This window comes from Arachis ipaensis, chromosome B9 (genome assembly GCF_059453495.1).
Source record: "Arachis ipaensis isolate K30076 ecotype BB chromosome B9, ASM5945349v1, whole genome shotgun sequence".
NCBI classification, from domain to species: domain Eukaryota; kingdom Viridiplantae; phylum Streptophyta; class Magnoliopsida; order Fabales; family Fabaceae; genus Arachis; species Arachis ipaensis.
In genome coordinates this window covers 150,072,689-150,085,028 of record NC_142444.1, presented here as the reverse complement: position 1 = coordinate 150,085,028, position 12,340 = coordinate 150,072,689, and positions in this window count along the sequence as shown.

Genomic DNA, 12,340 nt, shown 5'->3' with positions numbered 1-12,340 from the left:
TTCAATTACAAAATTAAAAATGATGTAACAATAAATATAAGAGAAATTCTCCACATACAAACGTTTTTTATACAAGTATTTACAATTGCACCTTCTTCTTCGATCTTCTTGCGCACGTTCTTGTTCTTTTTCCTCTTCCTCTTCTTCTTCTTCTTTTCTTTCGTTTTTTGCATTCTCTTTCTCCTTCTTCAATCATTACTGCACGTTTTCACTGCACCTTCTTTTTCTTGCTGCACGTTCTTCTTCCACTTCCTCTTCTTCTTCTGTTCTTTCGTTTCTTGCCTTCTCTTTCTCCTTCTTCAACCGTTACTGCACGTTTTCACTGCACCTTCTTCTTCTTCTTGCTGCACGTTCTTCTTCTTCTTCTTCTTCTTCTTCTTCTTCTTCTTCTTCTTCTTCTTCTTCTCTTTCTCCTTCTTCATTTACGTGCTTTCCTCTCTGTTTTCTTTCTTCATTATTCTCGATTTCCATTGTTTTTTGACATCAAGCTCTGAAAATATTTTTGAAGAAGAAGAAGCAGCAGAAGATGAGGAGGAGAAAGAGAAAGAGTTATGAATTATGCATAAGGTGTACTTCAACGAATTTTGGGTGTATTTTTTAAATCCTTTGGGTGTAGTTTTTGTAATCCTTTGGATGTATTTCTGTAATCCTTTGGGTGTATTTCTATAATCGTTTGGGTGAATTTCTGTAACCGTTTTGGTGTATTTCTGTAATTCTTTGGGTATATTTCTGTAATCGTTTGAGTGTATTTCTGTAATCATTTGGGTGTATTTCTGAAGTTCCATTATCTTCAAATTTGACAAGAAACTCGCTTTCATGGAGGAAGAAGAAGAAGAGTCATTTATAATGCATGGTGAGTAGCGCGCTTTGGAAATAGGAAGTGGTTGAATAACGTGCATTTATTTACTCTTGAATGTGGGAGTGTAATGCGTGTTTTTTGTTGGCCTTGTGCCAACTTGTAAGACTTGTAAGCCAAAAAGACTTGTATGTGTAGCAGGCCTCTAAATATAAACCCTTCGTAGAAAATGTATCCGAATAGTAAAAATATTGTAACCTTTGAAACATGTACAATTCGCTAAAGTAGTAGATTCGTGTGTCGGATATATTTTAACCGAGTCTTTGTTACAACATTACAACAAAACAACGTCAGAATAACACTATTAGTGTTTATTTAATGAATGGGGTTAAACAAGGGGCAACATTTCACTCTTCTTTTTTCAAAGTGATACGGTATCTCCTTATTGATATCAGTATTATTTCAAAAATAGTATCTAATGCAAGTTTCAATTTTAAATCAGTTCATTTACTACTGTACATGTCAAAATTGATCCTATTGGAGTTGCTCTAAGAATCATCGTCATTTTTATCGCTCTTACTATTTCAACTCTTCTTTTTTTTTTCATGTATAATTTTTTATATATAAATCCACTCAAAATGAGAATGTATGGATAAATGTTTAATTAATTGTTTGTTTGACGAATACCATAGCCTAGAAATGACTCAATTTATGCATTCTACCGTTGTCGATGGAAATTAGATTGTAGTAACTAATGTGACCAGTGTATTTTTTATAGTATTGGATAGAAGAATATTTGTTAAATGAATATACTCATTGTAATAATTTTTTTCTTTGCCAATTTATTATCTTTTACCTAATAAACACCATTATTCATGTTTAATATATTATTTTCTTCAGAAGTCATACATAATTGATTGATAATTTTGTGTAAAAATACTTCTGTAGTGACTAAACACTATACCATTAACTTGCTAAAGTTAATTCTCCTATGATTATCCCAATGTATAACACTATTAAATAGAAATTTACTAGATTATATTTGTTTCTAATGAGGTGAGCAAGCTTTTAGACCTAATCACAGTTAGAGTTGAGGAACGTCAGGAAAATACTAATACATAAATTAAAACTAATATTGTTTCGTACAAAATAATAAAACATATATTATACTTGATAACGAAAATTTTTTCTTGCAAATCACATTAAATACATTTTAATTTGCTTACATATAATTTTAAGTTCTTATTTGCTATTAACACTTTTCATATTTTTAATTTTAAAATATTATTTTTTATAATGAATATATTATGAATTAGGGCAAAACGCGCATATAAGCCAATGGCATACAAAAATTTCACAATTCAGCCAAAAGAAAAAACGATACATGAATCAACCAGAAGCATGTTTTTATATAGTTCGAATTAGTACAATTCGAATTACACATTCAAAGTAATTCGAATCACACTGATTCGAATTACACACACGCATACAAGCACTAATTCAAATCAAGGTGATTCGAATTACACACACACACACACACACACACTATCCACACTAATTCGAATTGGGTAGCTTCAAACTACTCAATTTTTGGTGCCCATAGTAATTCGAAACAGGGTGTTTCGAATTACTCATGTTTTGCCTATAAAAGGAGTTCGAACCAACCTCATTCGAACCATCATTCCGAAACCATACCCCACCAAATCCCAGAAAGAACGACCTAAAACGACTCCAACAAAGGCTTGATCAGAATATTTATTCGATGGGGGATAATCCGGACAGACTTTATCGTTTGGATAAAGTAGCCTATATAGCTGGTGTCATCAACGAAGAGGTTAGTACGAACTTGTTCTGTTGAAAGTAGGGTCGAATAACTTATTATTTTTTAAATATGTTTTTATGTTAGTTATTTTGATAGTGAATGATGTTGGTGACATTGTTTGTGAATGATTTTAGGGTTTTTATTAGTGGTTTTGATGGTGAATGATGTTAGTGGTTTTGTTAGGGATTTTTTTAGTGGTTTTGGGGGTGAATGATGTTAGTGGTTTTGTCATTGATTTTGTTATTGGCTTTGTTAGTGAATGATGTTAGTGGTTTTGTATGTAGTTTTGTAAGTGGTTTTGTTAGTGGTTTCGTTATCGGTTTTGTTAGTGGTTTTGTTGGTGGTATCATTAGTGGTTTACTTAGTGGTTTTGCTAGTGGTTTTACTAGTGGTATTGTTAGTAATTTTGTTAGTGGTTTTGGTGGTGGTATTATTAGTGGTTTTGTTAGTGTTTTTGTTAGTGGTTCTCTTGGTGGTTTTGTCGGTGGTTTTGTTGTTGGTTTTGTTAGTGGTTTTGTTAGTGAATGATTAAAGTTGTTTTTAATTTTCTGGTACATTATATTTGCAGCCCCAGCGATGCATCTCGAGCATGCGACGACAGCAGGGTATGCGTCTGGACGAGAGGTACGTTCTGTACTTGCAGATGGCCAGCTTATACCATCTTGCGAGGCTGAACGAGAGATGGTTTAGACTGGATGAGCCCCTGGTCAGTGCTTTCGTGGAGCGCTGGCATCCGGAGACGCACACATTTCATATGCCGTTCGGGGAGTGCACTATTATACTATAGGACGTGGTGTACCACTTAGGACTGTCAATCGATGGACGTTATGTTAGTGGTTGCCTGACAGATTTCCAGATGTACATCCAGGGTGGCCGGCCAGCTTGGATGTGGTTCCAGGAGTTGCTTGGTGTGTTACCTCCTGCGAACCAAGTCCAGAAGTTTGCAGTGAACTGCAGCTGGTTCCAGGAGACCTTCGGAGAGTTCCCTGAGGGAGCCGATGAGCCCACAGTTATGAGGTATTCCCGGGTCTATATCATGATGCTGTTAGGAACTCAGCTATTTGCCAATAAGTCCGGCAACCACATTCACATTAGGTGGCTCCCATACGTAGCTAGGCTTGAGGACATGGGTGGCTACAGCTGGGGATCAGCTGTTCTCTCGTGGTTATACCGGTGCATGTGCCAAGTGGCGAACAGACAGAATAAAATAGTATATAACTTAACTACATCAGAATGAACTAGGATAATAAAAAAAACACCAAGTGCAAATACGAAACTAAAACAACTGAACCTATATACTCAAGTGCAAATATGAAATTAGAACAACTGAACCTATATACTCAAGTGCTAATACGAAAGTAAAGTAACTAAACCAACATCTACGCATCGATCCCGGTCTGCGTGGTGACTCCGCCCTGTGGACAGCTCCGACGTGTGTGTCCTGGTTGCCTGCACAGACGACATCTCTTGGGCCTGTTCGGATCGGCCTCGTCCATAGTATTTTGGATTCTGGTAGACCTAGGACGTCCCTCACTCTCACGCCTCTTGGTGGGATCCGGTATGACTGTGGGCCCATCGTACGGTGGCCAAAAACCCTCAGAAATGGGAGGGGTGAATCCCATCCGGTACACACTGAACACCGAGCTAAGATGATACACCTAGTGGACATACGGCTGCCAAGTAAGCTATGAATAGGCACAGCAGGCCAAGGCGTGAGGACAAGGATAATGAAGGGCCTGAAAATATCTGTAGTCATGTGTCTGAGCCTTGAGTGACACTCTGTAACTACCAAGTGAGAATGACCCAGTAGGAGTGGTCTCTGAGACGGTGAACTCCAAATTATCTCTGTCATACAAAGTCACCGTGAAGCACCTCGCCGTCTTCAGATTGGCCTCTATACACTTCGTTAGATGTTGACTGAATTGTTGTCCAGTTCCCAGCTGGACCTCTGCCTCTCTCCCCTTGTGAACGAATAGCTCTGCCAACCTCCCATAAGTGCCAGTGAGCACACCGAAAGATTCCTGACTCCCTTCAGGATGGAATTAAAATACTCGGAGATGTTTGTCGTCATGTGTCCGAATCTCTTACCCTCATCCCGATGCTGAGTCCACAACGAATAGTCAATCCTGTTCGCCTAGTCACACATGGCAGGGTCTTCAGACTGCAGGATATCAAACGAGTAATCGAATTCAACCTCAGTCTTGGCATAAGCTGCATTCACGAGAAGCCTCCTTGCGCCCTTGCTCTTGAATGTGAGGGCAAAATTTGCGGCCATATGTCGAATACAGAATGCACAGTATGCAGCAGGAGGTAGTCATCCTCCATCGGGAGACTCACTACAAAAAAAAGAGTTTAAAATGGCATTGACATTACGGCGGTTTTAAAGAACCGCCGTAATACCCGGTTATTATGGCATTTTTGGTTGCTGCCATAATTAACTTTGTGTTTGGTGGTGGTTCTGGTGATTATGGCGGTTTTGAACTGCCATTTTCACACGTATATAAAACAAAAGAATTGCAACCCTAGCCTCATTAAACGAAACAGAGTAACGGCGCTCTCGATCTCCCTTCTCTCTCCTTCGTCTCCTCCGTGCTCCGATAATGCCGTTCTTCCCTCTCGGGCTTCTCCTCTCTCCGTCGGTTACGATTTCTCTAGGTACCTCTCCCTCTCCACCAGTTACTGATTTGTTTCTCTGCAGCTCCCTCTCAAGTTCTCTAGGTACCTCTCCCTCTCCGCCAGTTACTGATTTCTTCGTTTTTGCTCTGGTTATGGTTTCAAAATTATTTTTGTTGCTGATTTTTGGAGGTTTTTATTTTTCTGCAGCTCCACGATCTGGTCGACACTGCTTGCAAAGCCGGCGAGGTTGTTTTCGTAACCTTACCCCATCCTCTCTCTCTCTCTCTCTCTCTCTCTCTCTCTCTCTCTCTCTCTCTCTCTCTCTCTCCCCGATCTCAGATCTAGTGCCCATGTCTTTAGTAGCTTCTACTTTATGTGATTTGCAGTTGAGGTAATGCCAATGTCTTCTCAGATCTAGTGCCAATTTTGATTCGGAAGAAACTTTTAGGGTTCAGAAGAAATTTTTGAAAGTGACGAGGAGCAATTTGATTGAGAAAGGTGTTGTTCAGGTGAGTGATTACTGCCTAACTCCAATATGCATGTGCTATTGAGAAAACTAGGATGAAGTTTATTCACTATTTTGCTACATTGATCAGGTCTTCGAAGGTACCTCTGGGATTGACAATAAGTTACAACTGTGCAATTTACTGGAGAGGTATAACTTATTTTTATTATTGTCTACTTTAGCTTGATGTCCATGTGAAATTGAGTTTGCAAATTCATTGAGTTTAATGTCTTTGAGTTTTGCTCTCTGCTGTTTACTTCTTAGATGACCCTTTCTTCTGATTGCTCATTTTTGTAAAGAGAATATGTTGTCCTTTGTATTACTTCTAATTTTCACAGGTAATTAGCCTCTAGTTTGGTCGATTTTGGGCTTCACATGCATCATGCCCCAGCTTGTTTCATCTTTGATAAACTCAACCATGATATTTGTTCTTTGAATGCCTTTGAATTTGTAGCCGTTTTATTTCTTTTATTTAAATTGATTTTTTTTTGTCATGAGTTGTTGAAATATGAGTGATTATGTTACAGTTTGTGTAGTATGTTCTGATGGTGAGTTGGTCATGATAGGTCTTGGCATGCCTTCGCTTGCTTATCCGAAAATGCACTTATTAAAACTTTTCCTCTAACTGCACTTTGAATTCTGCACTCAAGGTTCATATCTTCTTCATTATTAGGTAACTTTCTTTTTTCGCTGCTGAATTATTTTGAGTATGCTTCTCTGTCTTGACTCTTGACCTTAAAGGGTAATCAAATATCTTTTTTTTTGGTGCTGTGTTTTACTTCCTGGTGTTGGTGATGGTGGAAATTTAAGAAATTGAGCTCTGATATGAGTCTAGTAATGAAACTTGCAACTAGCTTCCAAATTTTGCTTATTCTATTTTGAGTGTAAACCTGGTATGATGTTATTCTAAGACTATTTCTTATTCTGTTTTATTTTATTTTCACAAACATAACTTCTGTGCTTGCTTGCATCCTGCCTTGAATGAATTCATCTTTTGCTTATCCACCATGGTCAACTGATTGTTCAATTGTTTGGTTAGATCTCAGATTTTGCTTGTGTTGACATTGTTTAACTTCGAACTTGTTTCAGGAAAGACACTCATATACATACATACACACACAGATGGTTAACCCAGAAAATGAATCACATAACATGTTGGGCCCAATCTGAACAATCTGAAAATTCAATCGTGGACTCTCTTCAAAGCATTACTAAATTTCATTCAAATTGGGCTAAGAGAAATAGAGATATTTAGCCAAATACAATACCAAACAATAAAATATCATCCCCTTATTCTTCCATACCTTTCTTTCATGTTTATTCTTCTTCTTTTTCTCTTTGAATTTAACATTCTTTTCTCTAAAAGATCTCAGAAATCTTTTATGTAATCTTTGACTTTTTCTTCTTTCCCATATAGCATACATCTCCCGATCTGCTTCTCCTTTTTCATATCTTGATAACTCACCACTACTCTTGGCAAATCTTTCTTCATTCTCGGCGACCTGAGCTTCTTCCTCTTTAATTTCTCCATAGCTTGTAGGAGCTTCTTGTTGTAAAATCCATTAACTCTATAGTCCCATTGTGCCTCCAAGCATGCTTTTTCATAATCATAGAATGGTAATCCACCAAATCGGAAGCCATCAAGGGATGCATTTGGTTCTCTAAAATCTTTTACCAGTTCATCACATTTTCTCCCTAATTTTTCCAACTTAACATGGTTACACTGTCGTAAATCCAGAGATTCAAGTCAACCATCAAAGAATGGCTCTCAAGCTCACATGACTGAGGCGGTTTCCAGCATGTTTTTTGCAATGGCATGTGCGTCGCTATTATTTATATCTATAACAATATATAATGCCAAAACATAGGATTTGGTGTCCAATTTTCTATTTCTTATTTTAACCCTATTAACATAATTCAAAAATATTTTACACTTATTTATTTTTCTACCATATTTTACTAACAGTTGCAAAAATTCACGCATAACTTCTATTCAATTCTTTACCCCCCACAATCTCTCTTTTTTATTTTTTTATTTTTTTTGGCTATATATAAAATGAAAAAAAATAATTAGAAGCTAACAAGTGTTTAACCAGTAGTGATAAATAGTTTTTTTTATAGATCCTATTATATTCTGTTCATTTAAATTATATTTTGTTTAATTTTATGTTAGTCTTTGTTTGTACTTTGTATAGTGTTATTTTGAGTATGTCTGTGAGTACTGTACTCTGATGGTCTATCCAGCAGTTTAGTCTCATTCTAATTATTTTATTAGAATTTTTTTTGTAATCATAAAAAATATATCTTTTTATTTTTTTTTATAATTTTATCTATTCTACTGTTTTTTTTTTACTTCTTAATACACTTTGTTATATTTCTCTTGCTACTATTATTTTTTTACCTTCAACACTATCGATTTCATCACATCCATTGTTACAAATTTCATTTAGTTTTACTTAGGGGTGGCAACATGTACCCTACCCGCGGGTACCCAACCCGACCCCATCCGGTCGGGTAGGGTTGCCAACCCAATCCGCAGCGGGTAGGGTAGAGTGCGGGTAGGGTTCTCGTGCGGGTCGGGTAGGGTGTGGGTTGAGCCTCAACCCTATCCGACCAACCCGCACTCTATATATGCATATGTTATATACTTATATAAAAATATGTTTTAAGTGGATGTTGAATCAAAGACCTCTCATTAAATGCAAAAAAATCCTTAGTCATTAAAAGAAGATCATTAATTGATAATTAATAAACTTTTTTTTTACATAAAAGTCAATTCTATTTTAAATTATCATCAAGTTATATAATAATGTTGTTTCTTTTTTTGTAACCCACGGGTAGGGTTGGGTACTCGCGGGTTAAGAGCAGGTAGGGTTAGGGTTGAGATATTCTCAACCCGCAGGTAGGGTTAGGGTTGGCTCCAAACCCTACCCTACCCTACCCATTGCCACCCCTAGTTTTACTGCAGTTACTACATTCACATATAACTTCCACCTATATTTTTTTCTCTTTAATTTACTTACCCAATTAATATTTTCATCATTCTTTTATCTTTTTAATTTGTCTCCAATCTTTCATGTACAAAGATAATGTTCTATCTTTTTCTCTTACTAAGGAAGAATTATTTTTTTCATTTCATATGTATTTTTTATTCTTTTAAGTATGTCTGTACCTATAAATGATGAATTGAAAAGTCTAATATTTTGTTAAATTTTTTTTTTTTAAATTACTTCATATGGGATAATATTTTTTAATTTTTAAATTATTAATTATATAAAATATTATATTTAAAATTTGAGTACATGAATATTTATTTTTAAATTAAACTAAAATAAATGAATTATATTACAAAATATAATTTATTTTGACTTCTATAATATTATTTGTTTGGCACATGGCACTGGTTATTTGATTAACATATAGAAAGATGTAACATATAAATACTTAGTGAAAATTGATTACGATGAGTGAAGAGAAGGTGGAAGGAGAAGAAAAAACAAGAAAGAACAAAGTGATATAATAACCGTGACTAGACAATGACAGATATGTGTACAAAGAATAATAATAATTAGACAAAGAATAATATTTGATATAGTAAGGGGATATAATAAAAGTTATAAATTAAAAATTTTAAAAAATAATGAAATTAAAAATTTAAAAAATTAAATATAAAATTAAAAAAGAAAAATAAAATATCTTTTATCAAATGAAATTATACATGAAGATAAAGAGTCCTTTGAATATAAATTTTTATTTCGACTTCAAATTAAATACTATTAAAAATAAATAATTAAACTTAATAACATTTATAAATAGTTAATTTGTAAATAATGTTTCTAAATTTTTATTTTAATTTTTTTATGCATAATAACAACATAATAAATTTGTTTAATATCTTATTTAATTTAAATTTATAAATTTTATACATTCTAAAAATTAATTTGATAATTTGGGTAAAAAATTTAAATGCTTTATGTCTTACTTTTTTTTAGCGAAACTTCAACAACTCATAAAAGTTAACAGAATAGATGATTATAAATCAACGTGATAGACAAGATTAAAAGTTGCGAACTTGCGATAATAATACTTGGTAATAATTAATTCGGGTGAAGAGAAAATGAAAAGAGAAGAAAAAAACGAGAAAGGAGAACAAGATAATATAATAATAATAATGGCGATGAGACAATGACATGTATTTGTATAGAGAATAATAGCGAGAGAAAGAATAGTGTTTGATATTGTAAGGGATATAATAAAAATATAAATTAATAATTTTGAAAATTTAATAAAATTAAATATAAAATTAAAAAGAAAAATAAAATATTTTTTAACAATTGAAATTATGCATGAAAATAGAGAGTATTTTGAATATAAATTTTTATCTCGACTTCAAATTAAATACTAATTAAAAATAAATAATTAAATTTAATAACGTTTATAAATAGTTAATTTGTAAATAATGTTTTTAAATTTGTATTTTGATTTTGTTACACATAATTTTTAATTTAATAATTTTGAAGCGCTTATATATTTATTTTTATGGTCAATAAATCTGACAGTTTTTCAAGACTAAAGAAGTTATTGATAAGAAGATGTATGATGAATTACGAAGAGTTTTGTCCAGATACACAATTTTATACTCTCCTATTTTGTTTATTAATTATTCTTATATTTTGATATTTAAAAACGAAAAAAATAAGCATTCTCATTTATTCTATTTTTTCACTATTTATAAAAAAATGAAGACCTCTTCATATTTAGATTCATATTTTGGCCTACCACTTAAAAAAGATAAAGACAAATATGAATATCCATGATATGTAAGTAAAAATTATTTTTTGTAAATAACTAACATGTATTTTGGTTTATATATACTCTTTTTAAATTAGAATAATGTTATTATCATTATTTTTTGAATTATATTTTGGTTTATAATAATTTTAATTTTAATAAAATATGATATAAATAAAGTCACGTCAACATTAAAATAAAAATATACTTATCTAATAAATTTAAAGAGTGAATAATATGTTAATAAAAAAATAAATTAATTTCTTAAAAACAATAGAAAAGCGGCTGAAGAGGCACGTTAGTGCCTGTTGAGCCGCTAGTTTATTATAAAGATAAAAATGTCGTCGGTTAAATTTCAAGGATTTCAAAAGAGGACAACGGTTTCCAATACCATCAAAAATAACATCGGATACATATTTACAAATGGTGATTTCAACTTTTTCCAACAATGGAAGTTTTTCGTAGTCGTCAATAAATCGAAAAAGAAGATGTTTAATTTCGTTAAAGACAAGATTTTACAGAAATTACATTATTAAAAGTGAGCTTTGCTTTCAGTTAGTGGTAGAAAAATTTTAATAAAAACAGTGTTAATTGCAGTGCCTATCTATACATTAAGCTATTTTAGGTTCTTCAATATATTTTTAGAGAATATCTAATATAATTTTTCTGGGACCGAAAAAACAAAAAGAGTTAGATGTCGTGAATTAATTGGTGGATTGTTTGTAGACTAAAGAATCAAAGTAGTTTGTATTTCAAGGATTTCAGAACTTTTAACTTGGCTATGTTAGAAAAATAGGAATAGAAGTTAATTTTTCAGTCTCATTCTCTAATTTACAAGGTCTATCAATGCAAATATTTTAAATTTTTAACCTTCCTACGTGCAGAAATAGGTAATAATTCATCTTAGAGTTGAAAAAATATTCTAGAGAGTAGAAAAATTTTGGAGAAAGGCATTTTTTGAATAATTGGAAGGAAGCATTCAATTAAAATCTTAGAGAACAGTTAGATAAAGCAAATTCAACCAAATGAAATTCAAATTCTCAACGGTTCACACAATCACCCAATTTAAATTTCTGAACTACTCCTACCAAATCAAAATTAGAATCAAGAGCTAATCACTTCAACATTCACACACACAGTAGCGCAGGCAATCATAAATACAAGCGGCAAAGCAGCAGAAGATATGGTTATCTGGCATAAGAAGAATAGTGAATGCTACTCAGTTACCTCTGAATATACTTTGGTCTTTCAGTTCTATTATGCACCAATTGAGTTCTTGCCGGAATAGTGCATAAGAGAAATTTGGAGCTTAATTTAAAAGTTAAAATATCCGTCTAAAATTAAAATTTTTCTCTGAAAAATAATGCATGAAGGCTTATCAGTCAAAGAAAGGTTACACTTTAGAATCTAAATGGTGAACCTAATCTGCAATAGTTGCGATGCTACAGTGGAATCAACTCTCCACTACCTCATCTAGTGCCCAACATCAGAGAATGCTTGAAAAATAGAAAGTCCTTACTGGACAATCTAAGAAACAGAAACATGAAGATGGTGGTTATGGTTTCAAGAACAACTTAAAGAGAGAAAGTGTTGGGAAAAAACTCAACACAGGTTTAAAATAAGAACCTGTCTAACAGAGGAAGCACCAAAAATAATTTTCCCACAACCTGTGCGATTAAATAGGCAATACCAAAGATACTCCAAGCAGCAAATATAATGGCAGAAATTAAATAACCAAACACCAGAATTTTAACGTGGGAAAACCCCTCAAAAGAGGGACAAAAAATCCACGGGACCTAGTCCAGAAAAA